We start from the raw sequence: 23,617 nt of genomic DNA on the forward strand, positions 1-23,617 counted from the left end.
GAAAAATGCAGCCTGTTCAAATTCTTTCTGTAGATATGATTTTTCTGTTCAGAATACCAGTCCAGGAATCCCATAGGTGTCCTGCTTAGCAAGACTTTTTTTACAAAGTCACTTGCTTTTTAAATTATGGGAAGATTGAAGCACAAAGGGGGAGGGAGTGATCATGCAGAACACAAGTAGATGTTATTATTTGGCAATCTGTTTTCATTCTGAGTGACTTTAAAACACAAAGGGGATGCCAAGAATAGCACAAGGAAAGTACAGTCACTGCTACAAATTTTCTTCCCATCCCAGTGCTCTTCCATCCTGAACTGGTTCAGCTTAATGCATACCAGCCCTCTCTATCCTTGCTGGATCCATTAGCAACAATCCTGACCAACATAAAATGGGATTTAACATTTTCCTGAATCTATGGGAACAAATTGCACACATGCAAGAGAGAGCACACACGCACTTAAGACATTTTCACTGAATTGGCACCTGGCATCCCCCCTCAAGTATTTTTTCAAATCACTATGACATGTGCAGACATTGGAGTCACAGGCATTATAACCCAAGAACTTCTTCGCAACATTGGAGAAATAATCCAATCAGAGACATGCAGAGTTGCTTTCAATAAAGTTAGGGTAACAACAGAGCTTTAAAAAAAAAAAGCAACGACCCTAATTTACAACAGTAGAAGGACCTTCAAGATCTAAAAACTCACAGACAGAAAGGAAGCACAAGAGACCCAAGGGAAGCATTCAGTGAACTATATATTTTGTATAGTGGGGCAAACAACAAACACCCAGTTCCATTTGGCTGAAGGCCTCTTTATTAACAGTAACTGTAGGGAAGGTAACTTTGCTATTGGAATAAGGAATAACAATACTTAACTAAGCTTTTTCTAGAGCTCTAGGCCAGGGTTGTCCTGGCCTGCTTCTACAGGCTCTTAGTAGGCCCTGCATTTGCTAGCAGGGAGACTGAGAAGAGAAGCACTGAGAGCTTCTAGGGTTAGGCACAAACTGACTCACAAGCCTTTGTTTGTGATGAATTTTGGCTGGTTCATGGTGTTCTCAAACGACAAACCGGCCAAAATTCTTGAACTGAAGTTCACAAACTGCAGCCCAGCCATGAACCTCCACAAATTTTCAAGGCAGTTCATGGAGATTTATGGGGAGCAAAAAGCTGCCAAAAGATCAGAAGCAGCTGAGCCGTGGGGGCAGCCTGCTCTTGTGGCTCAGCTGTTTCTGGTTCAAAAAAAGCTGATCCTGAGGCTCAGCTGTTTCTGTTCTAAGCAGATCTAGAGCCCAAAACAACTGAGTTGCAAGAGCAGGCTACCCCCGCAGCTCAGTTGTTTCAGTCAAGAACCCCATGAACCCGGTTCAGTTTGTATGTGAGCTGACTGGGTTTGTGGGGTTCGTGTTTCAATTTGTGATTCGCCCATGAACCAAACCACATTTTTGTGGTTCGTGCCCATCCCTAGTCCCTACTACTCTGCTGCTTGCTCTAAGGCCTACTGGGATAGCCTGCTTAAGAGGCAGTACACAACAATATATTGCAGTTCCCAGTAGAGTTCACATGGACTAAACACACCCTGTGATAATATTTACGTTAAGAAAACTGCTTACACCTCCACAAAAAAGCTAAACATGCATGATCCAAAACAGGACTAAGGCTGAAATCCTAAACACTTTCTTTATGGAGGAAATCTCATTTCACTCACCGAGGCTGTTAATTCATGTGTTATTTGCCCTGGGTTCAATGCTGTTGGGAAGCAGTTGTTTTATTTTTCATTCACCTCCCTGGGTTTCCCTGGGTTTTCTCCATTCCTTCCCAAGCTTGCTTTGCTGCAAAGTTTTGGGGGAAATCACAACAAAACCTGGATGGCTGCCATATGGGTGGAATTTTTCTAGTGTAAGGTTGCTAATGGCAGGTAAACTCCTGCCTGAACTCCCCATACTCCTGCTCTCACTCAATGGAATGCCAGAGGGAAATGGGTGAGGGACAACATTCCCTCACCAAGTGACTTTCTAGGAATTCCCTCAAACTATTGGTCTTTACCATAGAAATAGGGGGAAATCCTAGTACATCACTTGTTATGGAGACATGATTTTCTCCATGCCCCACACCCAAAAGCTACCATGGGTTTCAGATGCAGACCAGCCAACCCTATCCCAGTCCTACTCACATAGCAGCCATTTTCCCTGCCTATATCCCCACTGGAGCTATTTTCTGTCTTTCTACTCCATGGCTTTAGAGGGCTTCTTACATTGGCAATTAAATATCAGTATAATGTTACAGTCTGTGCATCACGTTGTCTGAATTCCCAGCTTTCATTTTTTTAAACAGTAGTCTCTAGCTTTTTTCTTGTGGAGATACAAAAGAGAAAGCCATCTCTGCAATGAAAAGGCTAGAGACTTTAAAAAAAATGAAAGCCAAGAATTCAGTTTGTTATTATGTTATAATGATATTAAATTGGTGATTTCAGGGAAAAAGTAAAGTTCAGGATGGTGGTGCATGGGGTGGCCACTTCTGGGGGACTGTGGCAGGGAAAGAATGGGAAAACCTGTCCAATGGAGAACTCAGATGTCACTTCACTCTAGGAATCACTGGGAGGTCTATAGTTTTACCATAGAGTTTCTTGTTGTTCCTATGGGGGCATGACATCGCTCAATGGCTCCCCTTCCCCATGTCTCTGCATCTTCCCCCAGGCTCCTACTAGAGTTGTTGCCATTAGGGCCTCTAGACCCACTCGTGTGTGTGTGTGTGTATATATATATATATATATATATATAAATAGAACTTTCTGAGTTCCTTCACAATCAGCTGGGATCAGTTCTTTTTTAATAATAATTTTATTGGTTTTCAAAAAGAAAGAAAAAGAAAGAGAGAGTGTTACATTGTAACAGTATCTATTCAGTTTGCTCACACTTAACATCAAAACAAGAATTTCTTAAAACTTTACCAAGTTAACAAATATCTTTCTAGCAACATTGTATTTTTAATAGTTACTAATTTTCTTTACTGCCATGTATCTATTTATTTTTCTACTATATATAAATTTTAAGTACATTTAACTAATATAGTCCTCTAATAACATAGTCAGTCTTCTACTGATCTTTCAACTATGAGAAGTCAATCATTCAAACAACCATATTTTAAAAAATAATGGGATTATATGGATCACAATAAAAAACCAGAACATTAACATTTCATTACTAGATTATTAATAGAATCTTGCTAATGACTATAGGTTCAATTTCAACTAGGCTCTTTAATGGGAACAGCATGTAGATAGTAATATAACAGATGAGAATATTAAAAGTTTCCATTTGAACCTCATAATAAAGTCATTACCAATATGTAAATCCAGATCCAAAATATCTTTCTTATTGAGTTACAGCTGTAGATTACATGTTTTTTATCGTGATCAAGTTATCTATCTATACCTTCTTTACTATTTTATAATTAAATGTTTCATTTATGTAAATATCTTTGTTATGTTATTTTTATTGTCAGCTACAACTCAAATTAAACCATTAGATATGTATCAACAGTCCTTGTGCAACTCTAATTATAATATTTATATTTTCTCTCTTTTTTATTTTATTTTTCTTGATGATCATAAGCCTATGTCTTTTTTCTTTGTATGTATTGAAGGTGATCTTTATTTCTTCCTTTGTATGTTCCATACTTCCACTGGATAAGGTTTCCTTGAGATCTTTGTCTGGAAGCAGAGTTTCATGGAATAGTTCATCTTGGTTGGAATCATGCTCCTTAGCTGAGCATATTACAGTCAATTGATCTTCCTTCTCGTTTGGAATTTCCTGTTGTACGATCAGTTCCTTATTATGCAGTCTATGAAAAGTATTCTGGATCTCTCATTGAATTGTGGTCTCAAGCATCTCTAAAAAAATTTGCAGGTTAAATTGCATGTTTTGTATATCATCTGGGTCTTCTAACGCCTCTGCTTCTTTGTAATTATTTTGTAACTCCATTGTAATCTTGAATTGTAGTTCCAGTCTGTTGCTCAAGGTCAGTTCTCTCTTGTTTACTTTCCCAGAGAGTCACACAGAGCTGGTCACTAATTCAAAACACCAGGCTCAGTAGCTATATTAAAATCCAAGAATCTTTACACGTAGACCAAACAATATGGAGTGTATTTAATATTTCTCAGAAGCAATCACTCTTAGGTAAATTTTCAATATTAAAACACAGTCTTAAGAGCAGTCACACCTTCAAAAGTAGCCAGAATCCATTTTAACCAAGACATTCTGTTAAAGATACACAGTCCCTTTTATTTTTAAATCCCATGAAGAGGAAAAAACAATGCATTGTAGATTCAAAAGTATTGTCGTGCCATTCCTGGACCTCCGGTGAAGAGCTCCCAGTGGCCGTGGCGTCGGGGTACTTGACAGGGCTCCAGGCGAGGTGGTCGCACTAGGTGTTAGCCGAATCAAAAGGGGAGGGAGTTGAGAGGCCTCAGACTGACAGGGGACAGGGTTAAACTTCACCCCGAGTGTCCCTCTGTCCATACGGGGAGAACGTCTGCTGGGCTTCCCTCTCTCTCTCTTCATTCTCGCTCTCTCTCTGCTCCTTCGGTTCTCCTCCGTACATTTTCCTCCCTGGCCCCTTTTGCTCCCCTCCCTTTTATCCTTCCGCCCCACTCCCAGGACCGCCCCTATGCTCCCTGGCCCAAACCATGCCCCTCTTTATAACCAGAGACACCGGTCGGGCGTATCTGGGGAGGTTGTGCTGTTGCCGCCAGTGGCTCTGCCGGCCCAGGGTCTGCACCACCAGCGCCACCAATGCTGTCCGGCGGCATCGTATTGGTTCGGGCGTCCATTCCCGGCTCATACGGCTCCCTGCCGCTGCTCTGCTCCTCTTCTTGCCAGCTGCTCCAGGGTCCCCGCGCTCTGTCCCGTGCTCGTCCGGCCTGGAGCGTTGACGGGGGATTCGCTTCCCCCTTCTCCCAGGCGGGCGTGGGGGTCTTCGGGGGGTGATCTTCCTGGCCCCCGACCCCCGGAGTGGGACAAGTATAAATTCCAGATAGTGATCACAGTTAAGTTTATTGAAATGTTTAAATAGCAGTAGTTGAGTCTGCAGGCTGTAGTGCAGCAAGGCGGTTGAGACTCGGGCAAGCTCCTGAGAATCGCCGACATTGTGCACCCTTAGGCAAGTGCTCTGGTTACCCGAGACCCCACCAACTCTCCCGAAGAGAGAGTCGGTTGCAGGGGACTTGCCCTGATCTCCCCGCGAGTGGCAGCAAGCAGCTGAAAGACTGAGGTTGTCCTGAAGCACAGCGCAGAGCAGCACAGTCATGGAGCCATGACTGTGATATGCTGTGAACACCCGATTATGAGAGCTTGAACCTCACCTCAACATCAGTGAAGATAAGAACTGATGTGAGTACCTGTAACTGCAACAACTTATCTCCAAAGATATCTTGATCTTGCCCCTTTAAATTTTCCAAAAAGAAAGGGAACAAGACGTGGAGTTTCCCCCTCCTCCTTCCCCCTCATGAGCTGATGCCAAGAGACTAGAAAGTTAAGATCTTTGAAATATTCAGTGGGGCAAAAAAGGGAAAAAAAGCTGGGATCAGTTCTTTAGGGAACCTAGAGGACCTTTCTAAGTTCGAGTTATAGCAATAACCTCACCAGTGTCAAGGTCAAGACAGAATACAGCGGACTAATAAAGTTGGGTACATAAAAACAAGCTGAGTGGCAGGAAGTGTACCATAGTGAGGAAGAAGCCAAAGTTTAGAGCCAGAGAGTACTCTCCTCCAATTCTGAGTGACTTCACCTTGCTATCCTGCTCTTCCTTTCAGTTGCATGGAAAGTGAGGCAGGAGGTGTGGTACCCTTGCTCTTTACACATACAGCAAAAAATGTTGGCCCTATAGAGACATAGCAGGTGGGTTTCCATGATGTACCCGAGAAACTCTACCTATGGCCCTTAAGAAGGAAACTTTGATTCTCAAAAGCTTATACCGCAAAAATCTTGTTGGTCTCTAAATTGCTACCAGACTCAAATCTAGCTGTACCTATAGCTTGAAGACCACTGGCATGCTTCAGAGTTTTCTCTCACTCATGAGGGAGGTATGTAATTTGAAACAGGCAAAAGTAAACTAAGGCCCCAGTCACATGGGAGGATTTGCCCCGTGGGCACGATCATACCGCAACATCTGGGAAGCAGCGCGCACCCGTCCCCGATCCGTCCCTTCCGGGTGAAGACGCAGCTCAAAAAGGTAGTAGCAAAACAGCACTACCTACCAGTTGCCGTGCAACCAAACTGCCGAATTGCGCATGCACACACATGCGCAGCGGGCTCGCCTCGCTCTCCTGTCTGTGGCTTCCCTCCGGCATCTGATCATGCCGGGGAGGAACTGTGCGGCAGCTGGGGGGATCTGTCTGATTCCGCAGCCGCACTTCTCTTTTGATACAGCTCTAAAAAGCCGCACTTCAGCTGTGCCTTTCCCCCTAGTATGACCGGGGCCTTCGAGTCCCTTTGTTCCAAAGCAAGACACTAATGACTAAACCATAAAGCTGTACTGAGATTATTTTTCTCTGTAATAACTAATCTCTGACAGGTAATCAGCCCTTTGTCTGAAGAGAGGTCAGACGTTTATTTATTCCAGGTGTCAAGTGAAAACTTTCTATTCCAGCCAAAGATCACTGAATGCTATCTGTTAACATTTTTATTTAAAATTAGTTTAGTTACTCTTGAAATGATTAAATATAAAAGAATCACAATGATACAAAAACACTAGCATGTGTCAATGAAATTAGAAATTAAAAAGCATACATATCCTATTTATCTTAAATGTAAAAGATAAAATTCTCAACAAAGCATTGTCAGATAAGATAAGTCTCACTGCAAACCAGATCTGAGATATTTAGGGATATTAGGGTATAGCTAGGTTATATATGCCCAATTACGTGATCCTCACGTGACTCTATTAAACCATCTAATTCATTTCTTCTGAAAGTGTGCTACCTCTCAGCATTGAATGAAACTTTGCCCAAGAATACTTGTTTCAAACTGCATTCTACTTGTTCCAGTCATTCTAAGATTTAGTCTGGACATAAAGTCATTTAGTCATAATCTGTTTCTCAAGGATGGGACAGTGAGAGCAATGCTGAAACAGTAAGGAGCATGTAAGGTAAAAGGTAAAGGTTGCCCTTGCTCGAAAGCTGGTCAAATCCGACTCTAGGGAGAGGTGCTCATCTCTGTTTCCAAGCCGAAGAGCCAGCTCTGTCCAAAGACATTTCTGTGGTCATGTGGCTGGCATGACTAAATGCCGAGGTGCACGGAACGCTGTTCCCTTCCCACCGAAGCAGTACCTATTTATCTACTTGCAATTTCTTGCTTTTGAACTGCTAGGTTGGCAGGAGCTGGTACCAGAGACGGGCGCTCACTCCGTCATGCAGCACTCAGGTCTCAAACTGCCAATCTACCAACCTTCCGGTCTGCAGTTCAGCATCTTAACCACTGAGCCACCGCAGCCCTAAGGAATATGTACATGTTTGCAAATTTGAAAACTAAAAGCAAATTCTCAGGTGGATATTGTTCAACCGACCATAAAAGTCAGAGGCCGTGACAGGCATACAGTAAAATGACTGCCTACTCCTTTTATGAATCCACTTGACCAATACAGTCATCTTTGGAGGCCCTGCTTTGGGTACCCCTGTCTTCTGAGATTAGGCAAGTGGCAACCCAAGAGAAGGCCTTTTTGCTCATGGCACCAAACCTCTAAAACACTCTCCCTAGGGAAAATAATCTGTCCCCTTATGTTGCCATCTTCCACTAGTGGGTGAAGACTTTTTTGTTTTGTTTTTTTTGGCATTCCCTCAGTGATTCCCTCCTTCCTGACCAAGGTTTTAATAGTTGTTTTTATGTCTTTATGTGTATTTTAGCTCTGTTTTGATTGCTTTAATGATGTGAGTGCTGGGGGTGGTAATAGTTTTTAAATGTGGTTTTTATTATGTAGGTGTTAATTTGTTAGCCACCGTGGTGGCCCCTGTGAGGGCAGAAAGGGAGGATACAAATTATATAAGATAAAAAATAAAATAAATACAAAGCACAATTATGTATCTCTAAGAGTTCTTAATAAAAAGTCCTTATCCTGTTTATATGTTGACAGAAATTGGAATATCACCTTTGCTATCAGAAGAGCATGAAAAAGAATAGGAACAAGATATCTTCTCATTTTAAAGTAACGAATGCATGTCTTTCTGTATGTCTTGCAGTGTAATCTCTTCACCAATCATTCAGCTCAAGGACCTGTGAACCACAAAGCAGCTTCCACAAATTTGGAGTAGTACTGGGAGTCTCAATTTGGATGCTTGGGGAAGTGATAAAAAAAGCTGCCTCATTGCAGATTTGGAGCTCTTCACTTGCCTGGCTGCTACCAATACCAAAAGGGTCTTGTGGGGTTGGCCCTAAAAGCATACATCTCATGTAAGCAAACACATACCTGTAAACAGTCTTTTATGGATTTTCACAAAGGTACCCCTAGGCTCAATATGCACAAGGTGCAATCTATAAACACTTAACCAAAAAAATGAAGACTTTGGAACTCTGTAAGGAAATTCACTATCCATTTGTTTTGCGTGTGTGTGTGTGTTTTGCTGTCTACAAGGCACAACACTGATGGAGAAATAGGGTTGCCAACTCCAGGCTGCAAAATTCCTAGAGATTTGCGGTTTAACCTGAGGAGAGGGTTTGGGGAGGACAGGGACCTCAGTGAGGTATAATGCCACAGAGTCCACACACACCTCAAACCAGCCATTTTCACCAGGGGAACTGTCCTCTGTAGTCTGGAGGTCAGTTTTCATTCCAGGTGATCTCCAGGCCCTACCTGGAGGTTGGCAACACTGCATGGAAAGGGCTGCATGGACCAGCTAGTCAAATAGAAATGCTGTCCAGGAAAAATAACACGATCCATCCAAGTTAAAATCTATGCCTGTGATTTGACACAGTCCGTTCATTTGACCGCTTTGTCAAAAATAATATGATGTGAAGGCCTGGTGACCTTTAGATGTGATAGTTCTTGCCTTCTGAAGAACATAGTAACTTTTGAGTTATTTTATTTTCATCCCTTGCTGTTGACCAGAATGTCTATTATGACTGGAGAGTTTTGCTTTTCTGAGTGCCAAGGACGTTACCATGGTTGCCATGGAATTTCAGCTAGGGTTGCGGAAGGGGGAAAAAAACCTGAAGAAGATTTGAACAGAGGAGAGAGGTGAACATGGACTAACAGAGAAGGGGAAAGACTCCTCTTAAGCTTTTCATTTGTACATATATGCTCATATTTTTGTAAATAAATAATTTAAACTTGCCCTTCTTGAACTCAGCATTTTAAAGTCAGAACAAGTATTTCTGACTGAATGGTTCTCCTAGGTGATATTTTTAATACAACCAAGATAATTGGGCTGGTTTTGTGCTAAGCCCACATTTCTACCAGTCTGCACCCCCCTCAGAGTGCCAACAAAGACATTTTCCTCTGAAGTGCTTGTTACACCACACATTTTGTCGCTCTGTATTCAAATTTGGTTTTATTTGAATTTACAAAATTGTTCTTTTATTCATTTATTTCTAGTGTTATAAAATACGGGGGTATTGCTGTACACTCATCTCTTGTACTCAGGTATAAAATAAAGATCTCCTAGGAGTTCTTGAACCACTTATGTTAAGCATCATAAATGAACAAGTCAAAAGAAGCCTTATTTAGGAGTAATTATAGTTCTTTCCAATTACCATTCCTTTCAATACATGTAGAAGTAGATATATAATGATATTTGTTTGGGTGGGGAGGCGGTTATGTTTTGTTGCTGTTTTGCTTTTAGGACCTCAGACTGATGTCCTTATCTGGAGACAATGTGGAAATATATTGCTGCAAACTTAGATTCCGGTTACTGGGAGTCTATATTTCCCATGAGTTTGGCCTATGGTGGCAGTGGCAGGCACGTCTGGTAGATACCTGAGCCCATGGCAAAAGGAAAGATAATGTTCTCTAACAACTGTAGCTTGGTGAATCTGAAATGTCAGAAAATAGCTCTTTCGAAGCATATATCACAGTTTGTTGGAGGTGACCCCTTCGATAGAAGGGAGGGGACAGATATGTGTTTCTGTGTGAAAAAAACAATAATTTAGACTCTGGAAGAGACAGAGGATGATTCCACACAAAGTTTGTTTGTTTTTTCCATGTGGTGCCCATGTTGTGAGTGCAAGTGCAACACAGATTCCACATGGCACATAGTAATCATAATTGTTTTTCACCCGTTAGCCATGATTTCCCTTTCACACCAGGTGCAGACTGCATCCCCTCCACTGTTATCATGTCACCATCATGATTCTCCACCCACTTTTAATTTTTATTCCATGCATAGTGCTGCTTAAGAACAGCACAATATTCCACTTTTTAAAAGCCCCATCCTTTTGCACAGCACTGCTCCAGAACAACACATGGTGGTCCATGTTCTGATTGCATTCAGGTTACTGTAATGTGTTCTACATGGGTCTGTTTTTGAAAATGGTCTGGAAACTTCAGCCTGTCCAAAGTCAGTGTGGTATAGTAGTTAAGAGCGTTGGAGTTCTGTCTGGGAGACCCAGGTTTGTATCTCCATGCATGCCATGGAAGCTTGCTAGGTGACCTTGGGCCAGTCAAACTCTCTCAACTTAACCTACCTCACAGGATGAATGGAGGAGAGGAGAATGGTGTAAGGCACTTCAGGTCCCCATTGGGGAGAAAGGCAGGATATGAATGAATGAATGAATGAATGAATGAATGAATGAATGAATGAATGAATGAAATAAAGGCTTGAGTGCTTTAAGGACTGCCTCCTCCCATAATGTCCAGCCCATCAGTTAAGATCTGCCCCACAAGCCTTGCTCTCTGTGTCCCTAACTTCAGAGGTGAAGTGGGTGGGAACCAGACACAGGGTTTTTTCAGTAGTGGTTCCTCACATATGGAATGCCCTTCCCTTTAAGCCTCACCTTGATATGGTAGTGCTAATTGCTGGGAGGTACTAGGTATCTCACTGCAGGTATCTATGTTGAGAAGACTAATTAGCTTTCTAGTGCATGGGGAGAGAACACTGCAGGGATTTTTCAAAGGCTAATCAAGAGAGCAGTAAAAAAAAGACCTGCCACCTTCTTCTCATAATATAGTAAGCTGCCTACAAGGAAAGGTGGGATATAAATGTTTTAATTAATAAATTTTAAAAAACAGCAGAATGGCATTTCCCTGACTCCACCCCCCATTAAAAAAGGTTTTGCTTATGTTAGCTATGACGCCAAGACAACTGTAGTGGCACATCACGGAAGGTAATTGTAACACAAGGAGATAGTGGTGAACCACAAGTTTCTCCCTCTGTGCCTAGATCACTCTGTGACAGCACCGGGCTGGAAGGGGTTAATGGTGCCAGGGGTTTTCTATAAATGGATATCTCTTTTTCCTAGTAAATGCACTTTTGGAAGTGAGGGAAGTGTGCACCTGGTGATGGAAAGGGGGAGATGCCTTATCTCTCGACCTTGGAGCGGACTCCAGCTCACTAGACTGTTTTTTTTATCTCACAGAGTGTAGTCTATAAATTGGGGGGGGGTTACTTTTTTCCTTTGGAACTTCAGCTCAGACCAGACTGCAAAACAGTGCTGAGAACTCTGGCTGACACCCAGGAGTCTACCTGCCACTATAGTTGGGCTTCCCACAGCTGAAAGGGATGTGGGTATAACTCTCTATTCTCTGTTTATGCTGGTAATTTGTGAAGAATAAAAATGTTTTCCTTCGACCACTGGCATGTTTATTGCTTTTGAAATCCCTAGGGGGAAAAGAACCGTTTGCCTCTTGGCAACATAACAATTCACTGTGAAAATGCAGAGGAAGTAGGCAAAGGTGCTGTTTCCCTTCATTCAAACACAAGGCGTACCTTCCCTTCCAGACATAGGAAAAATATCGTCACAATGATGCCATGTTGGAAAAGTCCTCTTTTTCAGGTTTTTAAAAAGCACAGTTGTAGCAGAAAAAAGCAGGCTGTTCATGATTTTCACAGGAATAGAGTATCGGGGAGGGGGGGACACAACTAGGGTTGGTGAAGCAGAGAAAAACCTCTGTGTGAAATCAGTCAGAGAGAGAAGCAGACAGACTGTGCCATGAGTTTGCTGAAGCACCTTGGGAATATGATGTGAGATAGCACAGTGATCTTCAACCCACTGTTTGGGACTAGAAATGGGAATGAACTGGCTCATGAACTAAAGTTCATCATGAATTTTGGCTGGTTCATGGTTCACAAAGTGATGTTCATGGAAGGGCAACTGGCACAAACATTTCAGAAACTTTAATGCAGTTCATGGTGGTTTGTAACTGTTTACAAAACTTCAAAGCAATGGGGGGGGAATTCTCCAGCCTTGGAAATGCCAATAGAAGCCCTCCAAAGCTTAACAGGCACTGCTGGCTGCCAATAACCAAGTTCCCATTCTGCTCTATGGGATCAGCCCTGTCCAGCCCTTGAATCAGGGGGATGACTTGCCCCAGGCTCACCGTATGGGTGCAGAGCATGTTGGTGGTGCCCTGGAAGGGCTTGAGAACACACATGGTTATCCAGTCATTGGAGCTGATGCTGAGGTCCTCTTCCCCATGCAGGATGGTCATGGAGGAGATGACATCCTGTGCTGTGCTCTTCTGCTCCACCAAACCTGCAATCATGGCTTAGGTGGAGTTCCTCATCCTCGGGTCTTTTGTGCAGCAGACAGGCAGACTTGATGCTGCGCAAGAAGTGGGCAGCCAGGCAGCCATGACCATGTAGCCACAAACAATGTTGCCTCTGCCCACCCACTCCCTCAGGCTAATCTGTATTATGATGGTGACATTTTGTGCCATGGGGTCTGCATCCATCCCCTGCATATGGAGCAGAATTACTTTGTAGCCTGGTGCCAGGACTGTCCCTTCCTGGAGCCTGGGCCTTGCCCTGACAGTCCTGCTGGCTGCTCCAAGGGTCTGCTGTGAAGTGCATGGTTCTGCCTAGGGCTCTGGAGAGCTGAGCCTTGATCATCACCACTGCAGCCGGAGAAAGGCTACCTTCTCCATGAGGAAGAAGGGTTGACCATCTATAGCAATAATCTCACCACTGATGAGGTGAGTGACTGCTTCCTGGGCCCTCCATGTAGCTCTTTTGACTTCTTGGAGGGTGGCCCACCTTAATGTCCCTTCTACAGCATCACCAGTGCGGGGAGCCTTTCTTGGAGGGACCTCTTGCTCCCCCTCCACTTCTCCCTGCTGAGAGGGAGTGGGCCTCTTTTTCCTCCTGCTAGCTGCCACTCTTTCCTCCAACAGCAACATGGTTGGGTGCGCCTTTTGCAGGTGCCTGTGGAGGACGGAGAAGGACAAGTGTGGGGGGGTTGCACCCCTCTGGGAGGCACAGCTGCTTTCTGGTGCTGGGGTGGGAGGGGCCATGGAGGGGTGTACTTGAGGCAGGGACATCAGCAGGCAGTTGGAATGTGGAAGGGGAAGATGATTATTATTGTTGTTATTGTTATTAATTTGATTTATTAGTTGCCGTATGTCAGCTTATGCCAGGCTCTGGGCAATGTACAAAGGAGCATAATGCCATATAAAACATTAAAATTCAATATACAAATTAATAAAAAATTAAATTCAGAATAAAAGATCCAAGATGGCATCCTATAATGTTTTTCAACCCAATTCTGGACTACCAGCCAAATTTCTGGGCAGGGGGAAAGGGAATTCAGAACAAAAGGGGTGGAAAAGGAAGGGTGCCAGCCAGTAAAGGAAACAGTTGCTGCCCTCAACCAAAAGCTTGGCAGGACCCTGTGGAATTGCATAAAATGTTTCACCCCACACCCTCTGAATCACTGCTGTCAGAGTTCTCCCCTCCAAAGAGTGTTAGCAACTGCTGGTGTCTCTGGGCAGTGCTAACAACTCTTTTGCCTCTGTGGAGAGCCCCAGAATCAGATCAGGGGAAGGAGGCTCCAAGATTCCAGAGGGGGGCATTCTACTGCATCATGAACCTCACAAACCGAACAGGCTCACTTAACATCAAAAAATTAGTGACAGTTCGTGGTTCACAAACTGGCCTTCTACAAACCGTGAACCGAATGGTGTTTTCCTGGTTCATGCCCATCCCTAGTTGGGACCTTCGGGTGGGTCACAAGCCCATTTAGTAGAACCACTGCTCCCCCCAGCCTTTTGGAAGGACAAGCTGTTAAGTGCCCATGTGTAGAGAAAAAGTCTTGCCTCTTGCCTCTTTCTGCAGTCACACTGAGGGAAGCAACAGAATGTGTTACTTAATGGCAGCAGAGGCTTCCTCCATTAGCTTGTTCCTCACTACGGTACACCTGGTGCTCATATGTTTCTTCTCTGCAGCTCTTTGGTCAGCTGCCCATGGTTATGGCTTCGACACTTGTGAGATCAAAATTTTGGCTCTCCCTCTTCCTGTTCCATGTTTCTGATGACACATGACTTCCTATCACATGTTTGCAACTCAACATGTCCCATGCTCAGTGGCTTCCAGGTCTGGGAAGGTTCTGCCTTCAGGAATACTTCCTTGCCACCCATGCACTATTTGGATATTTGTAAACAAAGAAAGTGGCCCTGACCTGGACAGCCCAGGCTAGTCTGATCTCACCAGATCTCAGAGACTAAACAGGGTTGGTCCTGGCTGGTAACTGGATGAGAGACCTCTAAGGAAGTCCAGGGTCGTGATGTGGAGGCAGGCAGTGGCAAACTTGCCTTGAAAACCCTACAGGGTCACCATAAGTCAGCTGTGACTTGACAGCACTTTCCACCACCAAACAAAGCAAATACTACAAAAACACTGTAATCCTCATTGCTCTTTCTTTCAAAGTGTAACCTGGGTAAGCACTGCCTTGGAACTTCTTATTGCTCCAAGAATGAGGGCACTCATACCAATATAGATTAACAAGGACGTGTACATTTTAGTAACAAGATGGGAAGCAACAGGAAGAAGCAATACAAGAGAGGAAAAAGTTAAACTGAAAGTTTCCACACCTTGTGGAATTATCATAAAACTGTCACTGGAGGCTTACCAGATCATTGTACTTACATGTTCATAAATATAGGAGGTTGAATCCTACCTGCTGTTCCACTCAATTTTGCCAGTTTCTGTCCTCACTGCAGTCACCAACCCATGTGGCTTTTGCCCACAAGAGTCCAAGATAGCTTTTTCTGAGGTCAAGAGAGAACCTTCCTCTTTCTTTTGCCAGCAGAAAAGGTAGTAGGATCCAATCTAGGAAGAATATCCAGATAATGATGATCACTGGTAGCCAAAACCTCACAACATAGACTTTAATCCAGTAGTTAATACTGAAGATTTGCAGATAGTGAAAAGTGATTTTACATCTGTTTAGTATGAAAATATTGGCACCTGCCTTTTATACACTTGGAATCATTTTGTGATGGACTAAGCAGAATGTGTTCAGATTAACTCTGAATTGAGTTCAAAGCAAAAGGTGTTGACTCTCTAATTCACTTTGAAAATTTGTATGACTTCTTTTTTCCCCCCGATAGAAATTCCTGGACAGCCAACAATGGCAGATCACAAAACAACACCAATTCTCCTGTTTTTCAAAAAGTCCCTCATAATGAAATAATATCACTGGATATATAATGTACAATGTACACTTAAACAAATTAGAATCAGTAGGAATTTGTACTGCTATGCATCAATATTTGGATATGAGCTGGGCCAATATTAGTGTTCTAGGTTGGAGGGGAACATATGCACTTGGAAACCTTGCATAGTCGTATTAACATGACACAGGCTCTTCCATGATTATTTTGCAGTGTAATCCCAAGTGGAGTTAGACCCCTAAGTCCATTGACATCAGTCAGTTTAGAAGCGTATAACTCTGGCTGATTTTGCACTAGAGCGGCCATTTGCCCCGGTTCTATTGGTCAATTTCACACCCGAAGCCACGCGGCTGATTTTGACCCATGGCTTCGCCCAATTTCCCCCGCAGTTTCATGATCCTGTTTTTTAAGGATCAACCAAACTGCGGACGAAATCAGGCAAAGCCGCGGGTCAAAATCAGCCACGCGGCTTCAGGTGTGAAATTGACCAATAGTACCAGGGCAAATGGCCGCACAACAGCGAGGCAGCTCTAGTGCGAAATCAGCCTCTGTTTAGGATTGCACAGTCAGTCCACAATTTCCTCAGCAGGCTTAAATACATTGCAGTATAATATTACCTATAGACGAGGCTCCAGTGCAGACCTCCTAGCAGCCATTAGGTTTCTGACTTGAAAATTCTGCCTCTGCCTATACTCATCTCTGTTGCTACATGCCTTGACCTCTCCTGTTTTATGTTTGCGGTAGACTTTAATCCACATGGCGTGTGTTTATCTGTTAGAGTTTGGGATGTCATACGCTATCAGGATGTAAAGACCTGGACTAGATCTTCCTGTTCTAAAAATTCCTATTTTAAAAAGCCACTATGGAGGTGCATTGCTGATATTTAAGACTTGATTTTTATCTGTTCCATTGTTGTTTGGGTTGTTATTTTTTAATGCCAATGTGTACTAAGGCTAGATATAGAAAGGTAGACTCAACTTTGTATGACCACTTTTTATACAGTTTTAAACTAGCCTTTATTTGATGGCTTCTCTCACTTTTCCATTTTGGTAACATTATATACATGATGGTCATTTCATTCTGTTTGCTGCAGAGTTAAACTGAGGTTTACAGTTGAATAGCCAAGGAGACTATTCAGCAGCAGTCTGAAATACAAAATAATTTTAACTCTCCCAGGCAGTTTCTTCAAGGGTAACCTTAAAATTGTTTTTGATTTCTCATAAATATACACATTGGAAACTCTTTTTTTAATTAGCAGTCCTGCAGATGCCAGAGGATAAGGCTTCTCTTTTACAAAGTTTCTCAGATAACGTATATATATATATATATGTATAATATGAAATCTTTGTGAAGAATCAATATATTTATATTCATCACTGCTTTTTGCATTATATGACACATAAAACTTTGTAAAATCATTCATTAGTTAACCTCCCAGCAGTCCCGTGAAGCATGTAAGTAAACAGTATTTTCCCAGGTTTATAGAGAAAGAGCTTTAAAGAGGCTTGATCAAGATGACTTTGGAAGGCTTTGCACTTAATAAAATGCAGCAAAAAAATCAAGTGCATGACTGCACTCGTGCTTCTTTTTCTTTCTTTTTTTTAAAATATCATAAGATTGAAAAAAGGAGTTAATACATCTCCCCAGTAGGGAGATGGATCTCCATGCATTTAGAGGCCATGCATCTCAGCACTAGATAGTGTCAGTTAAACCATACTAAGTTTGGATTATCTGTTGTAGACCCAAGGAAGTCAGAGAGCCACTGAAATAAAACCATTTTAATATTTCATATGTGTGGGGAAGCCACATATATTATAGGTGCTCCCAAGTACCTAAAACACCATTAAAAACAGAGAGAACAACTGTTCAGCAAGGCCGTGAAGTAAATGACATGCTGCAGTGAATCCAAGTGTAGCGGACTTACGTCAAAAATCTATTACATTTATCTATTATATTTATTATCTTACCTTTCCTGTTAAGGGAAACACCTTGGTTCTCTTCTCCTTAGTTTCCTCTTCACAATAGTTCTAAGAGGTATGTTAGATTGAGAGACACTGGCAGACATCACAAAAACATGGAGTTCAGGCAACACATTGGGTTACCGTAGTTACCCTAATGCCACTCTTCGGCAAATCAGGCAGTTGGTCCCTACCCAGGACTTGGCTACAGTGACCCAGACAATGGTCACTTGCAGGCTTGATTACTGTAACTCACTCTATGAGGGCTTACCCTTGAGACTATTACGGAAACTCCACCTGATGCAAAATGTGGTGACTGCGACGTCTGTGTGGGCATGTATTCAGTCAGTGCTCTGCCAATTGCACTGGCTACCAGTTGAGTACTGGATTCACTTCAAGGTGCTGGTTATGACCTTTAAAGCCCTATGTGGTGTGGGACTGACAAATCTAATGGATCACATCTCCCCATCAGTGTTCCCTCTAAGCTGAGTTGGTGTGAGCCGGCTCACAGTTTTTTAGCCTCCAGCTCACACATTTTTGTCTTAGCTCAGGAAGGATGGCTCCAGAGCAAACTGATTTATGCAGAAGCCAAACTGCTCACTCACAACTTTAATGGCAGTAGCTCACAAAGCAGAATTTTTGTTCACGAGACTCCACAGGTTAGAGGGAACATTGCTCCCCATATATGCCCTGAAGAGCCTTGTGTTCCATGGGCCACTATCTGCTGGTTATCCCCAATCCAAGGGATGTTCAATTAGCCTCAACCAGGGCCAGGGCTTTTTCTGCCTGGCCTTGGCCTGGTGGAACATGCTCCCAATCAAGACCAGGGCCCTGCAAGACCTGGTACAATTCCACAGAGCCTGCAAAATGGAGCTTTTCCTCCAGGCCTTTGGGTGAGGTGATGGGCATCCATTAATTGGCCTCCCTGCTGCAGTTGCTGCAGTTCCTGCCACTGATAGGCTGCTGCTGATAAGATCTTTATAGCTCAGCTGTGGCCCAATTGTTCCCAGTTATAGGATTCCTAAATATTTAATTGCTGCTATGCCCATCATTTAACTGTTTCAACTGTTTTTATTGCTTAATATCTATGTTTAATTGTCTATTGATTGTAATTTATTGTTGTAACCCACCATGAGCCCACTCACGGGAAAGACGGGATATAAGTCTATTTTTTTTTATTATTATTTATTTATTAATATTTTTACCCCACCCTCCCCATGAGCAGGCTCAGGGCGGCTTACAAGAGGGAAACAATGCCCACATATAAAACAAGATTAAAACAATTTAAAACAAAAATAAAATCCTCGAATCACAAAGTAAAGTGCTCTATAAAGAACAAGATGGTTTTCCAATGGTAGGTGCTGGATCTTTCATTGGAGGTAGATAGAGTCCTGTAGCTGGTACGTGGCCAATCCAGTGGTACCAACCCAGTGCAGTCTCATGGCAGATCTTCCAGGGCCATCCTCTTACCCAGTTGTTACCCACTGGTGGTGGTGGTAGTGGCGGCTCCTACGTAAACGCCTGGAGGAAGAGCTCCATCTTGCAGGCCCTGCAGAACTGTATGAGGTCTCGCAGAGCCCTGATCTCCTCCGGGAACTCATTCCACCACGTAGGAGCCACCACTGAAAAGGATCTGGCCCTAGTTGCGGCAAGCCTTGCCTCCCGGGGGCCTGGAATCACCAGGTGATGTTGAGTCCCCGACCGAAGTGCTTTTGAGGGTACGAATGGGAAAAGGCGGTCCCTCAGGTATGTTGTACCCTGACCATATAGGGCTTTAAAGGTAAGCACCAGTACTTTGAAACGGATACGGTATGCTAATGGCAGCCAGTGCAGTGCTTTCAGCCTAGGCTGGATGTGCTCCCACTTGGGGAGGCCCATCAACAGCTGAGCCGCCGCATTCTGCACCAGCTGCAGCTTCTGGATCTGCAACAAAGGAAGCCCCATGTAGAGAGCGTTACAGCAGTCTAGCCTCAAGGTGACCGTCGCATGGATCACTCTAGCCAGGTCATTGCAGTCGAGGAAGGGAACCAACTGCCAGACCAGCCTAAGATGGTAAAAGGCCGATTTGGCAGTGGCTGCCACATCGGCCTCCATGGTTAAGGAGGGATCCAGGAGCACTCCCAAACTCCTAACCTCTGACGCAGGCACCAGAGGCACCCAATAGAAGGTTGGGAGAGGGATCCCCAACCGCGGACCGACCCGACTCAAGCACAGGACCTCCGTCTTCGCTGGGTTTAGTTTCAGCCAACTCAGCCTGAGCCATCCAGCCATGGCCTGTAAGGCCCGGTTCAGATCATCTGGGTAGGAGCCTGACTGGCCACCCAACATCAGATAGAGCTGGGTGTAATCTGCATATTGATGACACCCAAGCCCATACCTCCAGGCAATCTGGACAAGGGGATGCATGTAGAACATCGGGGAAAGCACCACCCCCTGAGGCACACCACATTCAAGCGGGTGCCTCTGGGACAGCTGTTCCCCTAGCACCACCTTCTGTCCCTGACCTTGGAGAAAAGAGGCAAGCCATTGAAGGGCGAGCCCCTGTATCCCCACGTCGGCGAGGTGGTGGGTCAGCAGCTGGTGGTCGACCGTGTCAAACGTGGCCGACAGATCTAACAACAACAGTGCCGCCACACCACCCTGATCTGGATGCCTCTGGAGGTCATCAGTAAGGGCAACCAGTACTGTCTCCGTCCCATGACCCGGGCGAAAGCCGGACTGGGATGGATCAAGGATAAAAGCATCATCCAGAAATCTCTGTAGCTGTATTGCCACCACCCTCTCAATCAGTTTGCCCAAATAGGGCAAATTGGACACCGGCCGATAGTTGGCCAATTCAGCCAGGTCCAGAGATGGTTTTTTCAAGAGAGGATGGACCATTGCCTCCTTGAGTGCCTCTGGGAACCGTCCCTCCAAGAGGGACTTGTTGACAATCTCCCTTAAGGCACCTCAACAACCCCTTGTGGCCCACTTTAATGAGCCAGGAAGGACACAAATCAAGGTGGCATGTGGTTGGGCGCTCCGATACGAGCAATCTATCAACTTCTTCCAGACTGAGCAAGTCGAAAAACTCTAAACCCAAAAACAAAGACACGCAAGGGGCCTCAAGTTCACTCACTGTATCAACTGTGGCGAGGAGGTCACGGCGGAGCGCCAAGACTTTGTCCGCAAAATAGCTCGCAAAAGCCTCATAGCCAATATCCAATTCCCTACTATTTTGTCTGCCCTGTGGCAGAGCTGTCAAAGACCGAATTGTTCTAAATAATTGGGCTGGGCGTGAGCTGGCGGACGCAATCGCAGCTGCATAGAATTCCTTCTTAGCAGCCTTGACTGCCATCTCATAGGATCTCATAAATGTCCTATAAGATGCTCTTGATGCTTCATCGTGAGTACAGCGCCACCGTCTCTCTAGCTGTCTCAGCTCCCGCTTCATAAGACGCAACCCCTGGGTATACCAGGGGGCAAGCCTAGAGCGAGCGTGCAGAGGGTGCCGGGGAGCAATCTCATCGATGGCTGTGGAGAGTCGGTTATACCAATCCTCCACAAGCTCATCCAATGAGCCGCCAGGGGGCATCGGATCCCACAGAGCCATCTGAAGCTGTACAGGGTCCATTTGGCTCTGCGGGTGAGCTAGAATCTGCTCGCCACCTAAACAGGGTCGGGGTGGAACATTTAGACGGGACTTCAGGGCATAGTGGTCCGACCATGGAACTGCTACAGCAGTAGGCCGGTCCACCAGAATCCCCGCCGCGAAGATCAAATTGAGAGTGTGCCCAGCCTCATGCGTGGGGGTTGCTACAAGCTGGGAGAGTCCCAGTGCCGCCATGGAGAAGACCAGGTCTGCAGCCCAATTGGAAGCCGCGTCATCAGCATGGACATTGAAGTCACCCAAGACCAAAAGCCTAGGGTGCTCCAACGCCCAGCCTGATATGGCCTTCACCAGGGACGGCAGGCTACTGGCCGGTGTGTTAGGCAGTCGGTACACCAGCCAGATTGCCAAACTCTCCTCAGTCCCCAGCATCAGGCTGACACACTCTATGCCCGTGATCTCCAGTGGGGGGAGTGCCCTGAAGGAGTAAGCCTCCCGTATGAACATCACCACTCCTCCCCCCCACCCCTTAGTCCGCGATTGGTGTAGGACCGCAAACCCAAGTGGGGCAAGTTGGGTAAGAGTTACAATCTCCCCATCCCGCACCCAGGTCTCGGTCATGCACGCCAGGTCTACCTGTTGTTCTGTGACAAAGTCCCGAAGGACTGAGATCCTATTATTGATAGACCTGGCATTGCACAGCACCAATGATGGAGGGGGGTTCTCAATCCTAGCCCCACTGCTGACATCCTTTGGGATGGGTCGTAGGCTGGAAGGGCATCGAGCCGTTCTTTTTCTCAGCACTCTTCCCTTGACCTTCTGCCTAGACCCACCACTAAACGTTCCCCTCCCCAAGAGCACCTGAATCTGCTGTTCAGCCATTGCCGCACCAGCCGGTCTTCGTGGTGGCATCAGAACACTGGTGGCCAACTAATCAAGCTGATTCTTCCTCTCAGGGCCGAACGTAGTATCAGCTCCTGGTGCTATGGTACCCAGTTATCTAACAATGTTGATGGTTATACCAGCATGTGCAACAGGGGAACATTCACTGTCCATATCCCTAACTTGAATACAAAAAATCCTAACATTAAATACAAATTTTGATGCAATCTACAACTCCAATCTCCCTACCAGTTTGATTGGACACCCTCCTAGTAAATCCATTAGCCTTTGAAGCCTATTTGTATATTTATTTATTTATTTATTTATTTATTTATTATTATCTTCTTTGTTCCCTCCCCCCCCCTCTCACCCCCTCAGCTTGCCAATCGTTACTATGACTAATGGCTGAGCTGATCTATGGCAAATTTTCACTAGACACCGGATAACCTCCTATTAATTAATTTGAAAACTTGACTAGCAAACTAATTAAACAACCATCATTATAGGGCTTCCAAAATTCATTCATCAAATTAATCAAATACTCAACAAGTTAATCACTAATCAATTGGGGAGTAACAATAAAAATCAATACCAATAGGCCAGTGCACTCAATGCACAAACAATTTTTCATCCCCTCCCTTGGCCCCAATAATTAAGTCAACCTATCTAAATAACAAAATATGAGAAATGGAGATGGAGCCGGGAAGGGGTGGGGCACTCAGTGAGAGGAAGGGAGGAAAACTGGAGCTTGAGCCAGGGGAAAGGAAGTGATTTCCCATCTCTTGTGAGTCTTCATGGGTCCCCCTCTTGTGTTCTTTATTCCTGGATGCTCTCATGCTTTGGGTAAGAAAAAGGATTAACGTTCACTCAAGGCCTTTACTACTGGGAAAAACTCATTGCTACTTTTTGGAACTCTGTGCATTTATCACACTTGTCAATCTGCTGGGTAAAGTTCTTGATGATTTTCACTAATTAACGTTGATAGATCTAAGAGGGCTAAACAAGTACAGGACTACTGGGGGGGGTCATCAACAACTGGCTCAAACAGTGCCAGTGGGTATGGCACTTTCATATCTGCCATGAGCAGTAGCAGAAGTAGTAGGTTAAGACTTATTTCAGTCAGATTTAGTGTCTATCAACCACTACTGTTGGATTTTCACACTAAAAGAGATATACAGAATTCATTGTCGGGATCTCTGTGAGTGTAAAGCAAAAAAAAATGAAGATCAAGGATTGCAGCATTCTTTCACTATGTGCCTTTTAATACAGCTTCCCATGGCAACTAAACCTTCATTAGTACATCATATGCACAAGAGAAATAAACCAGAATAATTTTGAGCCGAAAAAGCATTCTGTGCATCTGCTGTTTATATTTAGAATAATCTAACCCATTGATTTTAGAATAAAATCAAATACAACCTAGGCATGTTGTTCTGAGACTTCAGGTGCGGGTTTTTTTTCAACCCAAAAGGATTCTTTCTTTTTCATTTTCTTTTTCCCCAGGGAAAAACTGATCATCTGTAAATCCTAAACAAGGTTGCTGTCCTATTTCATCTAGTTGAACTACTTGTGCATTTCGGACACCTAGGTACATAAA

This window comes from Gekko japonicus, unplaced genomic scaffold (genome assembly GCF_001447785.1).
Source record: "Gekko japonicus isolate JY-2015 unplaced genomic scaffold, Gekko_japonicus_V1.1 scaffold1269, whole genome shotgun sequence".
Classification (NCBI taxonomy): Eukaryota; Metazoa; Chordata; class Lepidosauria; order Squamata; family Gekkonidae; genus Gekko; species Gekko japonicus.